The sequence below is a fragment of the Phasianus colchicus genome, chromosome 19, assembly GCF_987193195.1.
Source record: "Phasianus colchicus chromosome 19, bPhaCol1.hap1.1, whole genome shotgun sequence".
Taxonomy (NCBI): Eukaryota; Metazoa; Chordata; class Aves; order Galliformes; family Phasianidae; genus Phasianus; species Phasianus colchicus.
Genome location: NC_143454.1, coordinates 12,255,846 through 12,263,644, shown reverse-complemented (window position 1 = coordinate 12,263,644; position 7,799 = coordinate 12,255,846). Strand labels below are relative to the sequence as shown.

Genomic DNA, 7,799 nt, shown 5'->3' with positions numbered 1-7,799 from the left:
ATGCTCCGCAGCCGTCGGTCACCGACGAGGCACCGCACGCACGGTTACCAGCCACGACACGCTCCGCAGAGCCGCACCTTCCGCACCGGCGGGAACCGCACCAGAAGCCCGGCGGGGCGCGCCGCGCAAGAAGGCCGAGGTGCCCCGCGGCCGCAAGGAAGAACGAGTGTACCCCGAATCTTCCGCTTTTATTTTCCCGGCAGATCGGCAGGTGCGTGGGGCTGCCCGGGAGGGGGCGCGGGACCAGCGCTGCCCGCGGAACCGGGCCGAGACGAGCCGTCGGGGCCTCGGGGGCAGCGCCGGGAACCGCTGAGCCGGGACAGTCCCTGCGGGCAGCCTGCAGCTCGGTACGCGCGGTGCGTTCCGTCCGCACAGCAGTCCTCGCTCCGGCCCGGGCTGCAGGCAGCGCCGGGGGCTCCGACGGCTCGGCTCAGTCGGGACGGGAGGGCAGGCGGCTGATCTGGAAAGGACGGAGCTGCCCGCTCCTCTGCTTTGCAGACGCACTGCAGGGTCACACTTATACGTTTAATCGACAAATCTAATAAAAGCCCATTTTCAGGAGCGAACAAAATCAAACAACGAGAAACCGTTTTCTGGCCAGGCTGGGCAGCCGCTCGCCTACGACCAACGTCTTCTGCCGCCTCGCCGAAGGGAGCGCGGATCCCGACCGCCGTCGGCCACTCTCTTCTCTGCACGACGGCGCCGCCACGGCCCTGCTGCCGTCCCGGGACTTCCTAAGAGCCGCGCACCTTCCGTGGGAAACCGAGAGCGAAGCCGCGGCCGGTGCGTGGCCGAAGCCCTCCGGGGTTCCCGGCTCCGCGCCCGCGGTTCACTGCCGGAGTTCGGCCCGGCGCTGCGCAAGGCTCGACAGGGCACCCGTTTTAAACGGCTGCAGCCGGCGATCTCGCGGTGCTCCTGCTCTGCCTGTTGCTTCCCAAAGGGAGAAATACAGAATAAAGACCGAGAGCAGACAGAAAAAGGAGAGGGATTTGTATGCGAGATAGTTTATCTTTTCACGTAAGGTATTAATAGTTATCAGCAAATACAATCAGTAGGTGGTTTTGTTACGTTACATAGTCAGGGTCTTTTTGCTTTGGGTCTCCCGCACCAGCTCTGTAAATAGAAAACGATCACATTAAATGGGGAGATATCAGAAACAGTGCGAATAAGTAACGCTGTTAACCTCGCCAGCCTGAGAATTCCCTGGAATAGCAGAGCTGAGGGTTCCTTTCTGGTTTATATTAGTGATTACTGCACTGTCATTAAAGAATGCAGTGGTGGAAATATTTGCTTCGGGACTCCAAGCACACGCGGTACGACAAGAGGGAAGGAAATCACTGGAGTGTGTGTGTGCTAAAGCGAATCTCCCAAACCGGGAGAAGTGCTCCGGGAGCCCTGCTCGCTCCGTGCTCCGCACTGCAGCGCTGAGCTCCGCGGAGCCGCTCCCGTCGCTTTCATTTCAGATGCGGTTCACTTACAGGCTCCCGTTCCCAAGATCCGCACCACACAACGCCGGCAGTTTGTCATGAAGAGCAGTTGCGTGATGTAATTCCACAACATGACATGTTCTCACCTGATGCCAACTGATCACTCTAAAGATGCGCACGAAGCTGCAGGCTCTTCTGGCAGCATTTTCTTGTCCTATCTCTTTCCCTTGCATGTCTGCGTTTATCTGACACGCTGCATACTGGCAAGACGAGACTCGGAGCGGCCCTCGGAGGTCTTTATTAGAAGGGCTTCGATCGCCGCGCACCGGCTCGGTAATTTTTGAAAGAGAGCTGCCCGTGCCGAACTGCCGTCCGTCCTCATTCTGTCCCGTGTTGGGAGAATGCGGTGATTTTCAATCCGTTGTCAGTGAGCACAGCGCTTACATTCCCAGATAACGAGAAATAGTAAGTGTGCGTAAAGCCGGCTGTGGCAGCTGATTGAAGAGTGATCTCTTTGAAAGGTGTTTTCCTAAAAGAAATCCTCTGATCCCAGGGCTCAAAGGTTATCGTGAACAATAAACACTTTCACCTTTAGCCTCACTGAGACAATTGCAGATGAACCACTTTGACACGTCCCGCACTACAGATTTGTTCCCCTCGTTATTTTAGCATTCTTATTTTTGGTAAAAATGGAGGAGTGCATTGGGTCTGCTTGCTTTTTTTCTTCCTTTTTTTTTCCCCCCTCTTTCCTTTTTTCTTTTTCTTTCTCTTTCTTTATTTCTCTCTCTCTCTCTCTTTCCTTCCTTCCTTCCTTCCTTCCTTCCTTCCTTCCTTCCTTCCTTCCTTCCTTCCTTCCTTCCTTCCTTCCTTCCTTCCTTCCTTCCTTCCTTCCTTCCTTCCTTCCTTCCTTCCTTCCTTCCTTCCTTCCTTCCTTCCTTTTTTTTTTTTTCTTTCTTTTCTTCTTTTGCTGTAGATGTGGCTTAATCGTACACTTCAGTGCAGCTCTGCATGCAAAAAACCGAGAACGAGCAGAGATCAACGGAAAGGGCGGCTCAGAACCCGACTTTGTCTTTTGTTTCCCCCGGAGATTTCCCGGAACCCCAAATATTGTGTGTAATAGCTGGGGTGTGTCCGAGGGGGGGATCCCGTTGTATGATAACCGTGTAGTAGAACACTCACATTCACCACAAATTTAGAGCACCCTTTTGACCTGCGTTAAAAAGCGGTGAACTGAAACAAGGAACGGAGAACTTCAAGGCGACTTTTCCCTGCGATCCCCGCAGACGCGAACGCGTTGGGTCGCGGTTCGCTTCACCTGCGGGCACGGGCGGCAGTGAGCCGTCCCCGCAGCGCCCATCCACTTCTGAAGCAGTGACTCCATAGGATGAGTTCTGATTTGCTCACGCGTTCGGCCACATGGAGGTAAACGCCTTTTCAACCCTCGGCGTTGTTTCAGGAAAGCTCGAATTAGGAGAGAAAAATCAAAATTAAAAGCTCAGGCTCAAGAAGCTTGTCACATAAGCCAATAGATAAAGGAGTTTACACTTCTAATTTTGGATGCCACGTTGTGCTTAAATGAACGGGATTGTTACCCTCAGGTGGAAAAAAATGTCTCCGAAGAGTCCGGGCGCCTTCGGAACGCTCCGCCCGGCCCGGCAGCCACCGCAGCGGCGCTTCAACGGCCCCGAGAGCGGAGCGCGGAGCCCTCAGAGCGCCGCAGGGCCGGGGGAATGTGGGGGGACGAGAGCTCCGCGCTGCCCCAGCACTGCCCGCCCCGTTCCCGTTCCCGGCACACGCAGCGGCACAGCGAGCAGCAGCCGCGCCGTGCCGCGGGGCTCCGACAGCGGAGCGGGGCTGCGGCTCCCACAAAGCAGCTCACGTGAGCGCCTTTTTACCGGTGTCAGGGAATGAACCCATCGCTTATTAAAAAAATAGGATAAGACTGAGAATATCGCCGTGTTGTTACACTTTTTTTTTCTTTCTTCTTTTTTTTTTTTTTTTTTTAATACGACAGTTATAAGATTACTCAGGAGGCCAATCGAGTGCATTAAAGGCACTCCCATGTCCTGTTTTCCCCAGCTGTGAAGCTGGAGAAGTGGCAGGATCAGGCTCATACTCATTGTATCACTTGGAGTAATTTCACAGCAGAGCACGAGGAAAGCATCAGACGTCAATTAGTAGATTGCAAGCTGGTCATACACTGAGGAGCATGCAACATTTGTACTCAGGAGGTTTTTGTTCCGGTGTTTTCTGTGTTTGGAATTCCACTCCTTGGCTTTGTGTGGAAAGGAGTCGCAATCAAAGATACTAAGAAGTGTGGTGCGTTGGTAAAATCTGATAGTAGGAAGCACTGGAACGGACTGTCCAGGGAGATGCTGGAGTCACTGCCTGTGGAAGTGTTCAAGAAGAGGCGGTGCTGCGGGACATGGTTGAGTACTGCTGGGAGGTGGACAGCTGATCTTAGGGGTCTTTTCCAACTTTAATGATTTTATGATTCTATAAGATATTAATGTTGTTGCTTAAATAGGAAATTGTAAAGCTTGCCTGAGTTTGAACTTTCAATCTTCCTTTGCCAGACAAAATGGAGAAAAGTTGTACGACCAACATCCTGTTGGGAAATCTTTTGTTGCCAATGCAGTCACTGCTCTCTGAAGCAATCGCTGTCATTCCGGATTCATCACCTGAGGGCGGCTGTGAAGACACCAGGACTCGTCTGGAGGGGATGGTATTATTATTTGCCACACACACAGCCTGAATCCAGCCTCAGAACCCAGCAAAGAGATGGAGAGGGTGTGATGGAGATGGGCTGAAGTTGCCTATGTTTAAATACTGGGAAAGGGCTGGGAAGAGGCAGGAGACAGGAGTCCAAACATGGTAAAGGTGGAGAGGAATTTTCAGGGAAACATTTTGTTTCCTTTTATCAGGTGAAAGACAAACTAAGCAGTTGCTATTGATCAAATAGAGCTTTCAGTGCTTTGAGATATACAGCTGAAGACATCATGCACCCACCAGCAAGAATGTACACTCCTAAAATAGAATTACCTTAGAAAAACGAAAATTTTAATTTCAATTACAATTGTTCTATGAAAGACAGATGTGAACTGTTATAGTGTTTAGAACGTGATTTAACAGAGAAAAAACAAATATTAATGAAATATGTTTCACTGATGAGATTTGATTGGCATGCTGTATTAATTACAGGCCTTTCACCTCTGAAACTGCTGTTCTAATCCTGTTGGTGCTCAGGGAAAACAATTTAAGAGTTGTTTATATATTCTAAAATGATACAGGCATCTTTAAGAAAAAAGAGGACTGCATTACAGCATTGGTTTCACTACAGTGAAATACTCACAAAGGAGCTTCTGCCAACATATACATTCCAGGCACCATTACAATCCCAGTACACCTTGAATATCTACAGAGTTTGCTGTGTGCAAATAACATCAGCCAGACCCTTAACGTGGAATGAAATCTGAAATGGCAACCCAGCGCCTGCAGCACCGCATGGTCGAGAGCTGCAGATGGGCTTCTCTTTACCAGCAGGTGGAGACAAGAATGCTGACCAGAGTGTTTAAAATCAGCAAAAGGAAATCCATTTTCCCACCGCTAAAGCAACTTGTTAAAAATCCTCCGTGTATCTTTAACATCATCACAAGAGCAGTTTAGAGATCTTAAACCGCTCTCTGTTTTTATTCCTAGCTGCTAAAGCAGAGGGTACCATCTGGTGCCATTTGTCTGCTTTCCTTTGCTGCCAGAAGTACCTTCTGAACCTCTGGAATAAAATATTACTTCAGGGTGTGCACAGAGCCAGAGAAAAGCCCAATTTCTCTGCTTAACATCCCATATGGAATTAGTGCAGCCCAAAAGAGAAGGAAAGGGCACCCCCAGCCACAGAGCCAGCACAAACATTGGCACTCGCACTCATGGTTGGCCTGGTGCCCGAGCCAGATCCCTCCATGCTGTACAGGAATACTCTGCCTCCTCCCAGCCTGGGACGCCCCGTGTCTGTGTGTACCCACAAGCACAGGCAGAGCAGGTCTCTCCTGTCCGTGCCTTGAAGAGCGCACAGCTCTGCTGTGCTCCATCCGCAGAGCATCCGCATCTTGAGATGCACCTTGGGTGCACCAAAGCCCTTTATCCCTTAAGCTTTCACCAGCCTACAGACTGCATTACTGCCCAGGAAGGATAACGGGGCAGAAGCAGCCCAAACCCTGCAGTGACTGCCATCCCCTCCCCTTTCAGCCCTCTCCCTGCTGCTGCTGGTGGTCACCTCTCATGTCAAGGAGAGCTGCTGAGAAAGCCCTGGGACACGGATCCACCAGCACCACCACAGCCCCACTTAGCTGAACAAAAAACATTTGTTTGCAGATGACAAGGATGTGTTTGCCCCTGTAGTAGAAACACTCATTTAAAACACTATAATGTAATATGTTACTTAGCTCCTGTGTCAAAATAGAAGTGTGATGAGCAAAACCACAGTAGGGTAATATTTTGAACCATAAAACCAATTTTAGTCTCTTCTGCACGTCCAACGACAGGGCATTTTATGGGATTTGGATGCAACTCCTCTAGCCCATTAAAGTTTATTGTCCTTGAAAAAAATGGATGTGTCGCTGATGATAGAGCCTTGGCGTTATACCATCAATGCACATTTTATTTGATCGGTCTTAAATACAGTTCAGACCTTTAGACTCCACACAGAGCTGGACTTTAGCCTTTTCCTGTAATTATTTGATATCTCATTAACTTTTTATGAGTATGTCTGTTTAAATAAGCTCATTTGATGTGCTTTTATTTTGGCTGTTGCCTGCTGTACAGGATGGATGTACTTTTCTCTTTGTCGTTAAAATATAAAAAGAAAAAGAAAAGCTGAACAACAGAAAGCCAGGGAAATCAATTTAAATACAATGCTTGTTTTGTTTAACAACAAAACAATTAAAATCAAGCAGACCTGACAGCACTATTTACGAGGATTTAATACTTATACGTTTAGTGTAGAACATTTGGATAATTACAACTGTAAAGCACCACTTGCATTTGAGCACTATGAACATCGATTGTTTGCAGTAAAAGACTGTGAAACAGGCTGAAATTTTAGAGGACTTTTAAAAAACACCCTTCTACTCTGCTTTTGTTTGCTGCCTAAAGTTTTCAGAGAAATAGAACGTTTGCATTGCACCCTATTTGCATCGGTAGGTTAGGATTGTTTCAGCAGTCATCTCCAGCATACAGACAAGAATCTGATAAGAGTGGGGCGCTCAGCTCAGCAGAGGCCATTGAGGAACAACAAAAGGGAAGGACAAGTTTCTTCCTACCTGGGTGTTACTCTTCCACCACCAGAATGCACGCAGCAAAAGGGCCCAATGCATCTGCCCTAGTAGATTCAATAGGAACTATTCATTTAATCCCATAGATGGAATATTCTCCAAAACCTCCATAAAACATCTGCTTGTACCAGAAATCATATAGTAACAGTGTAAAAATTGTCACAAGCCCTGTGATGAGGACGTGCTCACCAGCCTGTGCCTCAAATTTCCAAGCCACTGAGTGATGTTGCCCTTATCACCCATGATAGTCTTTCTGTATTTTTAAATCCAAAATGTTCCTGGTAAGATTTTAAGTTTCAGATGCTGAAAATAAAACGAGTACAGACAGAATAAGGACCACACCAAGCTACACCTTGCTTTGCTTTGTCATCATTCACCACATGGCATGCAGAATGGCTCGGGGACATGCAGGGAGGAGACTCCTCGCTGACCACGAGAAAGCAGCACCGCACGAAGTGAACAGACTTGTAAGAACTACTTTCAGCAAGAGCTAAAAGTAGCTAGAGACATCAAACAAAGAGAGATTCTCAGCTTCCTTGAATCACAGGCAGGATTTAACACTGTCTCTTTCGTCCTTTACCATTTCAGCACCAATAACAGTGCCTTTAACAAACTGCAGTGAGATTCCCAGTGCCCTGCAGCTTCCAAGCTGCAGATTGATGCATCCCTAAGAGTGAGAAATCAGGGAAAGTAGGCAGAAGAGCTGCATGGGTGAGCAAGGAGCTCACGGATAAACTCAAAGGGAAGAAGAAGGTCCAAGAAATGTGGGGAAAGGGCCTGTTCACTTGGGAAGAATGTAGGAATGTTGTCAGGGCCTGTAGGGATGCAGTGAGGAAGGCTAAAGCCTACCTGGAATTTAATCTGGCAAAGGAGGTAAAATATAACAAGAAAAGTTTTTTTTACATATGTCAACAGTAAAAAGAAAACTATGGAGAATATGGGTCTGCTGCTCAGTGAGGTGGGTGCCGCGGTAACAGGGGTTGCTGAGGAGGCAGGGATACAGAATGCTTTGCTTCTGTCATTACTACAAAGACTGCCTCTCGGG

The 7,799-nt window shown here is 48.6% G+C and overlaps 1 pseudogene; it reads left to right on the top strand.

Annotated features, from left to right (window-relative positions):
* LOC116234438 (uncharacterized) lies at positions 1–957 on the top strand (annotated as a pseudogene).
* Positions 958–7,799: the final 6,842 nt, after the last annotated feature.